The sequence below is a fragment of the Sus scrofa genome, chromosome 4 (assembly GCF_000003025.6).
Source record: "Sus scrofa isolate TJ Tabasco breed Duroc chromosome 4, Sscrofa11.1, whole genome shotgun sequence".
NCBI classification, from domain to species: Eukaryota; Metazoa; Chordata; class Mammalia; order Artiodactyla; family Suidae; genus Sus; species Sus scrofa.
In genome coordinates, this window is record NC_010446.5 from 111,485,246 (window position 1) to 111,498,061 (window position 12,816).

A 12,816-nucleotide genomic window follows, 5' to 3' on the forward strand; every position below is an offset into this window, starting at 1 on the left:
AGCTGTGTGGATGTGCATATCCCCTCCTCATGAGAACCTTCTTCCCAGTTCTCCTTCTTGGCAGCCCTCCAGGAGAGGCTGTGTCCTTCAGGGCTCTGTGAGCGTGGGTGGAAGCAGCTTGTTTCCAAAAACCTTGGTGTCTAAGATTACACCGTTCACCGGAGCTGGGCCTCATCTTGGTTTAATGATTACAGTATTTCTGCTGCAACAAACATTACTTTTTCAGGTAAAAGTAATAAACCTCCTTCCGTTTAGTGACAGATGTTTGGTTTGGCGTGTTACTCTTGCTTTCGGCAAACTCATCAAGGGGCCAAGCCAAGCCACATGATCCAGAAAGGAGACAATAAGGTCAAATGCTAAAGTATTGGACTCATTCTCTCGCAGCTGACAGGTGGATGGAAGACCCGGCCTTTGCTTTCAAATAGAGACTATTTTAGATAATAGAGGAACGTTTTGTCATCCCCACGTATGCGTCAGGAAGTTAAAGTGCTTAAAACCAAATATTTAATGTTATTTCATCTCACTTTATTTTACTTTATTTATTTTTTTTGGCCGCACCCACAAATGCAGAAGTTCCTGGGCCAGGGATCGAACCTGTACCATAGCTGTAACCAGAGCCGCAGCAGGGACAGTGCCAGATCCTTAACCCGCTGAGCCACGAGGGAACCCCTCACTCATCTCATTTTATTTTTGATAGCCATGGTGATCAATTGGTAACACCCCACTTCAAAAATTTCCAAGGCCAGTGTGATCTTGGCCTTGATGGTATGGTGCTCTGGGAAATCTCTTGGGTATTTGTTTACATGCGAGGGTGAACCTAGAACTGTTTATTCTTTCCTTCTTTTAAAAACTTATTTCCTCTTTCGATTTTCTCATAGTAATACATGCACATGGTAAAAATAAAATATTACAGAAGAATTTATACTGAAAAGCGATAGCTTTCTGCCCTGCCTTTCAGTCCCTCTTCCCAGAGGCAAGCAACCCTCCTTTGCTAAGTAAAAGGATTAAAAGATTTTAAATAATTATTGATTTTTACCCTTTTAGTCCTTTAAACCGTTTCCTGAGAAGCTACAATAGCAAGAGAGCTGATAGGTATCCTTCACGTCTTTGTTTCTATGCTTGTAACAAACATATAGAGACACAGGAGGTCCCTGCCACTCGTTACTAATTTTTTAGTATTACAGTAATTATCTCCAAGATTTCAATTATATGCTGTTGCCACTTTTTTTTTTTTTTTTTCTTTTAGGGCCACACCTGTGGCATATGGAGGTTCCCAGGCTAGAAGAGGTCAAATCGGAGCTGTAGCTGCTGGCCTACACCACAGCCACAGCAATGCCACATCCGAACCGCTTCTGTGACCTACACCACAGCTCACAGCAATGCTAGATCCTTAACCCCCTGAACGAGGCCAAGGATCAAACCTGCGTCCTCATGGACACTAGTCAGGTTCATTTTCCGCTGAGCCACAATGGGAACTCCCTATTATGCCATTTCTTAATTTCTCAAACTGAAAGTCATCTATTCCCTGCATGTAATAAAAACAAGATTTCACTATCCTTTCTGGATGTTGAAACTGACTAGAGTTTTATTTTTAGTGGCTTTTGTATTTCTAAATAATGTATTTAAACTTTTAGGTTTTGTCCCATCAGCCTAATATAATAAATACCTCGTGACTTCTAAGTGATATTTCTTCATTTAATGACTATGTATTCAATACCTACTATGGAGACAGGCACTATGATAAGCGCTCAGGGAACAAGACAAAGATCCCAGATAATTGGCCCTTACATTCTAGGAGGAGGAGGGATGCTGCGACAAGGCAAATTATTCTGTAGATGTTGATAAGTTTAACGAGGCAAGAGGGATCAGGAGTCAGGGAGGTGGGAGGGACAATTTAAACCAGGTGGTCGGATCTGGCCTCATTGAGAGGTGACATCTGAGCAAATATGTAAAGGCAGGAAGGGAGTTATCCACGTGAATCCCTTAGGGAAGAGAGTTCCAGGCAAAGGAATCAGCAAAAGCCCCAAGACAGGAGTGTGCCTGGCGCATTCAAGGATTCGCACAGAGGCTGGTATGACTAGAATGGAGTGAGCAAAGGGCCACGTGTTGGTTGATGGGATCTGAGAGATAAGAGAGATGATGAAGGGCCATACTGATCAATACAAGGATTTTTTTTTTTTTTTTTTTGCTATTTCTTGGGCCGCTCCCGCGGCATATGGAGGTTCCCAGGCTAGGGGTCCAATCGGAGCTGTAGCCACCGGCCTACACCAGAGCCACAGCAACACGGGATCCGAGCCGCGTCTGCAACCTACACCACAGCTCACGGCAACGCCGGATCTTAACCCACTGAGCAAGGGCAGGGACCGAACCCGCAACCTCATGGTTCCTAGTCGGATTCGTTAACCACTGTGCCACGACGGGAACTCCCAATACAAGGATTTTTACTGTTCTCTGGGTACAGTGCGAAGCCATTGCCAGGTTTTGAGCAGGAAAGTAACGTGGTCTGACATATTTAGAAGGATTTGTATAGCTTCCAAGTTGAGAATAAGTGTAGGGAGGCATTGGTGGAAGCTGGAGGCTACTGCAATGACTGAGACATGATGGGATTTCTGGAGTTGGTGAGAAGCAGTCACATTCTGGGGATCCTTGGATGAGGCTAGTAGCTCCTTTTTTCCACCTTCTGCTCTTCTACCTACCATATTCTGTCAGCGATCCTTCTGGTTTTACGTTTTCAAGGTTAATGCTAAGTTCATTCTTTATTGTAACCCACCTTTCATGTATTATTTTTAGGTTGATTCTGAAAGTTAAAATTCAACCTTTCCCCCAATTTATATTATTATGATTATGTAATTATTGTTCATTAATAACCAAATAATGTACACAAATTGTTTCTTCTTTTGAGAGGTCCGAGGTTAATGACCTCTGGGCTTCTTGAAGAAGAAAGTTCTATAGTGTCCAAATTAAATACATTCTTTCATAATTTCAGAAATTGCTTAACATTATGCCACATTTTAGCTGACTTCATATATACAGCGTGAGTTTTTAGAAATGCAATTCTTTTTTCTCGCTTTTGGAATTTCCAGTTGAAAAAAATCCCCGTGTTTTCTTTACTTTATTACCTCTATAGTCATTCAATCTTTTGCAAAGACTACGTTTCATTTTTCCTTTTGAAGATATTGTACTTGAGGCCCACTGACTTCTTGTTCTGATTTAGATTGTTTTGTGACTCTGTGCACAGCCTCACCCTGGAACTGCTTTTCATGAGACTCCTGAGTTAATTCCACTCTTTCTTACATTCCCTGGCTTCCTCTTTGTTGGTTTGCACCTCATTTCTCTGGAATATATTTTTCAACATCTTCATCATAGAAGACAGATGGGAGATGAAATTGCTGAGTACTCGTAAGTCTGAAAATGTCTTTAGTATGCCTTTATATTGATTTATAGTTTGGCAAAGTGTGGAATTCTATATTCAAATATTTTTTCCCCCTTCAGGACTGCACAGGTATTGGTCCACTATCTTCTAGCACAGAGAACTACTGATAAGAAGTTAGATGTTAGTTTATTATTGTTCCTTGTTTAGTGACCTTTTTTCCCTTCCTCTTTAAAGGCTTAAAAAAAACCCTTAACAACAAGGTCCTATTGCATAGCACAGGGACTATATTCAATATCCTGAGAAAAATCATAATGGAAAAGAATATAAGAAAGAATGTATATGGACGTATAACTGAATCACTCTGCTGTACAGCAGAAATTGACACATTATAAATCAACCAGAGGTCAATAAAAAAATCTCTTTTCATGTTCATTGCAGCATTATTGATAACAGCCAAGATGTAGAAAGAACCTAAATGTCCATTGATGCATTAATGGATTAAAAAATTACAATGGAATATTATTCGGCCATAAAAGAAGGAAATCCTGCCATATGTAACAACATGAATGAACCCTGAGGACATTATGCTAAGGGAAATAAGCCCGTCACAAAAGGACAAATGTTGCATGATTCCACTTGTATTAGCTGTCTAAAATAGTCAAAATTCAGTGGGAATGTAAACTGGTACAGCCACTATGGAGAACAGTTTGGAGATACCTTAGAAATCTATACATAGAACTTCCATATGACCCTGCAATCCCACTCTTGGGCATCTATCCGGACAAAGCTCTACTTTGAAAGAGACACTTGCACCCGCATGTTCATTGCAGCACTATTCACAATAGCCAGGACATGAAAACAACCTAAATGTCCATTGACAGATGATTGGATTCGAAAGATGTGGTATATATACACAATGGAATACTACTCAGCCATAAAAAAGGATGACATAATGCCATTTGTAGCAACATGGATGGAACTAGAGAATCTCATACTGAGTGAAATGAGCCAGAAAGACAAAGACAAATACCATATGATATCACTTATAACTGGAATCTAATATCCAGCACAAATGAACATCTCCTCAGAAAAGAAACTCATGGACTTGGAGAAGAGACTTGTGGCTGCCTGATGGGAGGGGGAGGGAGTGGGAGGGATCGGGAGCTTGGGCTTATCAGACACAACTTAGAATAGATTTACAAGGAGATCCCGCTGAATAGCATTGAGAACTTTGTCTAGATACTCATGTTGCAACAGAACAAAGGGTGGGGGAAAAACTGTAATTGCAATGTATACATGTAAGGATAACCTGACCCCCTTGCTGTACAGTGGGAAAATAAAAAAAATAAATAAATAAAATTATAAAATGTGAAAAAAATAAAATAAAATAGTCAAAATTCATAGAAACAGAGAGTAGGATGGTGGTTACCAGGGGCTGGAGGGAGGGGAGAATGGGGAGTTGCTGTTCAGCAGGTATAAAGTTTTGGTTATGCAAGATGGATAAATACTAGAGCTCTCAACATCACTGATTGTTAGAGAAATGCAAATCAAAACTACCATGAGATACCACCTCACACCAGTCAGAATAACCATCATTAATAAGTTCACAAATAACAAATGCTGGAGGGGGTGTGGAGAAAAGGGAGCCCTCCTGTACCCTTGGTGGGAATTGTAAGCTGGTACAACCACTATGGAGATCAGTATGGAGATACCTTAGAAATCTATACAAAGAACTACCATATGACCTAGCAATCCCACTCTTGGGCATCTATCTGGACAAAACTTTCCTTAAAAAAGACACATGCACCTGCATATTCATTGCAGCTCTATTCACAATAGCCAGGACATGGAAACAACCCAAATGACCATCGACAGACGATTGGATTAGGAAGAAGTGGTATATATACACAATGGAATACTACTCACCCATAAAAAAGAGTGAAATAACGCCATTTGCAGCAACATGGATGGAACTAGAGACTCGTACTGAGTGAAGTAAGTCAGAAAGAGAAAGACAAATACCACATGATATCACTTATAGCTGGAATCTAATATAAGGCACAAATGAACCTTTCCACAGAAAAGAAAATCATGGACTTGCAGAATAGATGTGTGGTTGCCAAGAAGGAGGGGGAGGGAGTGGGGTGGTTGGGGAGCTTGGTGTTAATAGATACAAACTCTTGCCTTTGGAATGGATTAGCAATGAGATCCTGCTGTGTAGCACTGGGAACTGTCTAGCCACTTACGATGGAGTATGAGAATGTGCGAAAATAGAATGCGTACATGTATGTGTAATTGGGTCAACATGCTGTACGGCAGAAAAAAAATTGGATTGGGGAAATAACTGTTAAAAAAAAATTCTAGAACTCTGCTCTACAGCCGTGTGCCTATGGTTAACAATTTGCTGAGGTGGTAGATCTGGTGTTAGTTGTTCTTACCACAATAAAAACAATTGATTAATTTAAAAAAATCTCAATATTTGATGTTCTAAAATTTCATGTTGTATCTGGATAGTCTTTTTTCATTCAGTTTGCTTGGTACTTATTTATCTCCTTTACGAGGAATACTTTTGATTTTCTTTAACGCTGGAGGATATGGAAGCAAAACTTTAATTTTATACAATATATGCTATGAAGAGCTAAGAAAATTTAAGTACTACTTGTTTTCTATTATTTTTGTCCTCAAGAAAATGGGAATTCACTGTGTTGAAGATTTGGTATTATGAAATTATCTAAATATTTTTAAAAATAAATTGGAATGAAATCTAGTGTGATCATGGCAATGGAATGGATGTATGGGAAAAGTTAATTTTTATTTGTATTTCTCAATAATCATAAACTTGACTGGTTTCTTCAACTTTTCATTATGTTGTTTTGTTCCCAGCTGTAACATGTGCGACCCGTAGATAATTACATTGACTAACATCACAAATTCCACATGCATTTTTATTTCTGAGTGAATTGTATAACTTCATATTTGTTGAGGATTGTATATTAAATCAATGTTACATCCTCATACCACTTCTTGAGAGGGAAGTTCTGATTTGAAATTATATCATTTCCTTTAAATGAAGGGCAGTTCTTAAAGACTGATGACCTCTTTTAAACAATTTCCTCTTCACTAGGTCTTATTAAAATAAAATCTGGGAGTTCCCGTTGTGGCTCAGTGGTTAACGAATCCAACCAGGAACCATGAGGTTGCAGGTTCTGTCCCTGGCTTCACTCAGTGAGTTAAGGATCTGCGTTGCCATGAGCTGTAGTGTAGGTTGCAGACTCAGCTCGGACCCTGCATTGCTGTGGTTCTGGGGTAGGCTGAGAGCTACAGCTCCGATTAGACCCCCTAGCCTGGGAACCTCCATATGCCATGGGCACGGCCCTGGAAAAGACAAAACAAAACAAAACAAACCCAAAAATCTAAGTCCCCCCACTTTTTTTGGTCCGAGGCATGTGGAAGTTTCAAGGCCAGGGATTGAAGCTGTGCCACAGCAGTGACAACAGCCGATCTAATGCACTGTGCCACCAGGAACTCCTTTTAAGTCCTTTTGTCTTTTTTTTTTTTTTTTTTTTTTTGCCATTTCTTGGGCCGCTCCCGCGGCATATGGAGGTTTCCAGGCTAGGGGTCTAATCGAAGCTGTAGCTGTCAGCCTACGCCAGAGCCACAGCAATGCAGGATCCGAGCCGTGTCTGCGACCTACACCACAGTTCACGGCAACGCCGGATCTTAACCCACTGAGCAGGGGCAGGGACCGAACTCGGGAACGGGAACTCCGTTTTAAGTCCTTTTGAAAAACACTGTGAGGGGTTCCAGTAAACCATATATTGAAGTTAACTGAATTCATATATTTTTTCTACTTTTGCATTTTTATCTGACATTTTGGATCCAAATCCAAGCTACTCAGCCTGACTGCAATTTTTCTGAGAATATTAATATGCATTATCTTACTTTGCTCAGTACATATTTTAATGAGTTCATTAGTGACTAAAAGCCCTCCCTGCATTTACTGTGTGAGAATTAATCACCCATTGCCTCAAGGCTATTAAATAAATTCTTTTTTTTTTTTTTTAGAAGTTCTAGGGGAGGTCTTAGACTTTGTTTTTCAACTCTTCTGCTGATGTTTAAAATTTCGGCAATCATAAGCTTAATTTTCAAGAAGTCTTTCTCCTTTTGTTTGTTTGTTTGTTAATTTTCAAGAAGTCTTTCTCCTTTTGTTTGTTTGTTTGTTAATTTTCAAGAAGTCTTTCTCCTTTTGTTTGTTTGTTTGTTTTTTGCTATTTCTTGGGCCGCTCCCGCGGCATATGGAGGTTCCCAGGCTAGGGGTCCAATCGGAGCTGTAGCCACTGGCCTACGTCAGAGCCACAGCAACGCGGGATCCGAGCCGCGTCTGCCACCTACACCACAGCTCACGGAAATGCCGGATCCTTAACCCACTGAGCAAGGGCAGGGATCGAACCCGCAACCTCATGGTTCCTAGTCGGATTCATTAACCACTGCGCCACAACGGGAACTCCTCTCTTTTTGGATTTTATTTTGGTATGTGAGGAGAGGTCAGGGTGAGAGGTAGGCGCATCCGAGCCTAACTTTGTGGAAGCAGTATCTTTTCAGATTTCTCTATAATACTAATTTAAAAAATTTAAAGTTTCTTTTTCTACTCCGTAGATACTTGTGCTTCTCCTCTAAGATCAGTGCTATTTACATAGGTCTATCTCTTTTAATGTTGCTTGTTTTCTTCCTTGCGATCTTTCGTGGCCCATCATATTTACAAATGGGACTGTTCTAGATAGCATTCAGGAGTTTCTCATTGTTGTATACATAGATCTGTCTTCCTGTGGGATAAATCTGTGCATGTGGGAGTTCCCATGGTGGTGCAGTGGAAATGAGTCTGACTAGTATCCATGAGGACGAAGCTTCAATCCCTGGCCTTGCTCTGTGGGTTGGGGATCCAGCATCGCCGTGAGCTGTGGTGTAGGTCACAGACGCGGCTTGGATCCCGAATTGCTGTGGCTGCTGTGTAGGCCAGCGGCTACAGCTCCGATTCGACCATTAGACTGGGAACCTCCACATGCCACAGGTGCGGCACCCCCCCCCCCCAAATCTGTGGGTATGGAAGGGATAACTGATGACTGGAATGCTTGTTACCCAAGCAAACCTCCAGATTTTGGTGGCTCTATGCAATAGAGATTTGTTGCTCATCTGTTACAGTCCAAAGCAAGTTTTTCTGATTGGCAAGTGGCTTTTTTGCATGGGGTGATTCAGAGTCTCAGGTTCCTTCCACTGGTGCTGCCAACATCACCTTGGGTCTTGGTGCCTTCTGCTTCCTCTTGCCAGCAGATTAAACAAGAAACTGAAAAGCCACAACTGCTTTCTCAAAAGCCCTGGCCTGCAAGTGACACATCACTTTGACCCACATCCACTAGTTAGGTGACTACACCTGGGTGCAAGAGAGGCTGAAAAATGGAGTCCCTGGCTGGGCAGCCACTTCTCAGAAGAAGCATCACACTAAGGAATGAGGAACACAAATTCTTGGTAGACAGCCAGCTGCTGCCTCTATAAATAGGCTTATCCACTGGTTGCCTTCATTTTAGGGTAAGAATGCTAGGGCCTTTTCATTTTTTGGGGGGGGCAAGATTTAATACTCCAAAACGCAAGAATGGGGAAAGCTTTCCTTGTGCCGCTGGCATCCAGCCTTAGCATTCCTAATTCTCTGCAGTCACTTTATTCCATTTTTCAAGACAAGAAACCTTTTTTTTTTTTTTTTTTGGCCGGAAGTCAAAGGCTAGTTGGTATTCCATGCATTTAGGAATGCGAGAAGAAGGTAGGGTGTAGGCAGGTGTCTGGTGCAGTCATGTGCTGTGTACTGGACAGTTTCAAACAACCTCTCTGGTTTAGCCTCCCCTCTGCCTCCCACCCCTGAGGTACCTGCCAGGTCGGCCTGAAGTTCCTGTAGGTTTCTGCCCTGGAGACTGATTCTCTCTTCCACTGAAATTCCCTGCCTGCCTGTTCTGGGCTGCTGGTCCTTTCTTATCTAACCACAGGTTTCTAGTCTTTTTTCTGTCTTCCACGTATTTAATTCCTCAACCGCCGGCAACTTTTCCTGTTCCCCTTATCTTTCTGGGTTTGTTCCTGTGTTATCCTGAGGTCTCAGATGTTAGGGAGGTGGGGAAAAGACAGGTTTTTGTTAGCTTTACTGTACTGAACTTGAAGCCCCCAGAACTGTTTCTTCAGGAAAATTCTGAGTTTTCCTGGCAGGAACCACTGGAGTATTTGTTCTATTTTCTATTTAGAGTTTTTAATTTTCTTAAAAAAGTGTAACTTTACTATCTGCTCACTTGTTTTAAAAATGCGTATAGATCTAGTTGCTCGGAATATTAGCTTTCCCGAGTCTCATCAGTGAGCAGAAGCTGGAGAGTCTGCCATCTCGTACCTACCTAAGGGCCATGGGAGGGTGATATTTGGGGAGGCGTGTTTGAAGGATACTTGTTTCCGTTTTTCTTCCAGTCACTTTAACATCTCTTTCTGGAATAATCTGGAACAACCATCCACTGCGGTTATCTTAGCCTTTCCACAACTGCCTCCGCTGAGGGGTGTTGTAGTGTTTTAACCTCCACTTTAATAACAAAAAACGATGGACAAGAAGTAGACTTTCCTGTTACTGCAGTTACTTTAGGAATTTTTGAAGGACATTATCTTCTCTCCTCATTTACTCAGCGAAACATTTTAAAAAAGAACTCATTGCGACAAAAAACTTGGGTTCTTCAGAGAAGCTGATGTGTTTTCTCCTTTCTGATAATGAGAATGGTGTGAGGGACCATGTTTTCCTTTATGATGTGTTTTAGCATTATTTGATCTTGACTTTTCTATCTTAAAAATGTGATCATGTCTCCGAGATCACGTGGCTTCAGAGGGAACGCAGTTGGCAATTGGTTCCCATTGTCCGCTTGGCTGCAACTTCAACCAGGGATCAGGTAAAAGCAGTATCTTCAGCAGGACAATGGATCCAAAAAACGACCCCTTTGTGGTTATATGGGGCTTACTCAGTTTCAGTGCATGGTGCACATTTTCTGATAATTGGTTTATTTCTTACATATCCCATAAATGAAAATAAATAAATTAAAACACACGGTAACTGGAAAACAAATTGAAAAAGCATATTTTCTTTAACACTGCAATAATGTGACCATTAATTTCATATATGATGAAACTTTTTGGATTCTACTTATAGAGAAGTTTTCTCTAGATCTTTCTTTATTACTAAATCTCTAATTCTACTGGGTCTCAGTAAAAAATGTACACTGTTTATTAATTATTATTTATTAATCATTATTAATGGAGCGCTACATCTTCTATGTTGTGCACATCACCATCTGAATGGTTTTTTTTTTGTTTTTTTGTTTTGTCTTTTTGCGTTTCCCAGGGCTGCACCCGCCACATATGGAGGTTCCCAGGCTAGGGGTCTAATCGGAGCTGTAGCCATCGGCCCACGCCAGAGTCACAGCAACGCGGGATCCGAGCCCCGTCTGCAACCTACACCACAGCTCATGGCAACGCCGGATCCTTAACCCACTGAGCGAGGCCAGGGATCAAACCTGCCACCTCATGGTTCCTAGTCAGATTCGTTTCCACTGCACCAAGAGGGGAATACCCGGATATGTCTATTTTGAATACAATATATACAGTTTTCATATTATTTCCAAAAAAGAAAGCCAGATTTTTTTTCTCTTTTAAAATTTGAAGACATACAAAATAGCTTTATTATTTGTATTAGGTTGAATAGTGTCTCCTCCTCAATTTATGTGTGCTCAAAACCTCGGAATGTGATCTTATTGGAAGCAGGGTCTTTGCAAATGGAATTATTTAAGATGAGGTCATCTTTGATTAGGGTGGGCCCTAAATCCAATGACTGGCATCATTATAAGAAGGCTGTGTGAAGATACAGAGAGACACATGGAGAAGGTCAGCTGAAGATGGAGGCGGACATTGGAGCAACAAGCCAAGGATGGCTGGTGACCTCCAGAAACTAGGAGAAAGGCCAGGAAAAGCGATTCCTTCAGAGCCTCCGGAAGAAACCAAACTTGTTTACACTTCGATTCAGACTTCTGGCCTCCTGAATTGTGAGGCAGTGAGACACCCAGTTTGCAGTAGTTTGTTAATTTATTACAGCACATAAATTGAGCAGCTAATGGATGCTCCATAAATGCCAACTGATCTCCTTCAAAAGGGAGAAAAAAATTCTATAATAAGCTAAACAAGAGAGGTACTTTCACAATAATTTTAAACAAAACACATTCTGATGAAGAAAAGCTATTTTTTTTTTTTTTTGCTTTGGTAGAAAATGCATGGGTTTAATATATGCATTACTATAGTTGTGTTTTGAAAATTTTTGACCTCATTAATATTATATATATGAATTATAGCTAAGGAAACTGACTTGAATGAGGAGAATCAAATTTCATACTTTAAAATTATACTTCTCACAGGTCATATAAAGATTTTATCACTTACCTGGTGTCAGCAGCCACCGCTGGCTCAGTGCCCCCATTGCATTACATCGGGTTTCATTCACTTGACCATTCTTGGAAAGATACTAAGACAGATAAACTGTATTTGCAACACTTATGAGAAAAAAAAGCTGATGCAGTGCATTTCTTCAGGTGAGAATCTTTCACGATATTGTAGGACATAGAAGAATAAACTGTGGAAAAGAAAGATAAATAAAACATGAATGAGTGAAAATTATTTATTTCACTGTGTTTTTTCCAAATAATAAATGCGTTTTATTCAGAATGAATTTAAATGCTTTGTATGTTCATTGCTAAGCTGTTAGTGAGTCTGGGGTAACGAATTAATTGAATAAAATGTGGAAATCTGTCTACAACATGGTCCACGAAGGCATTGTTAAGCGGTCCGTCTGATGTTCTGTCGCCCTCTACTGATCAGTGAGCCAAATTACATTTAGCCTTTTCCCCCGACAAAGGGGATCTCTTCTTTAAAGACAAAAAAAATTTTATTGCTGAGTTTACAAAATACGTTCATGAATTTAAAAAAGCCCACAAATAAAAAATAAGTATATCAAGTACCACATCTGTTTATGTCTATCATCGGTCTGTGAGCTCCTCAAGGGAAGTCAAAGATTCTTTCATTTATCTTCATATTCCTGGTGGCTAGCATACTGCTTAACAGGGTATGTGCACTCCGTAAATGTTAGATAAATGATAAGTTGAAGCAATGTGCGCAGCTGTAGAAATCTTCATTTATCATTATTTTATCAAGTTGTTTCATAAATATCATTATACATGGATTTACATAAAATTAGTAAAACTTTTTCCCAATACATTGATTTCATTTAAAATGCTAAAGTTATTTTCACTTCAATATATTTTAACAGTTTTAAAACTATATTCACTGTCATTTCGACTGTGATTTAACCTGGGCATTTTTCTGGTTAA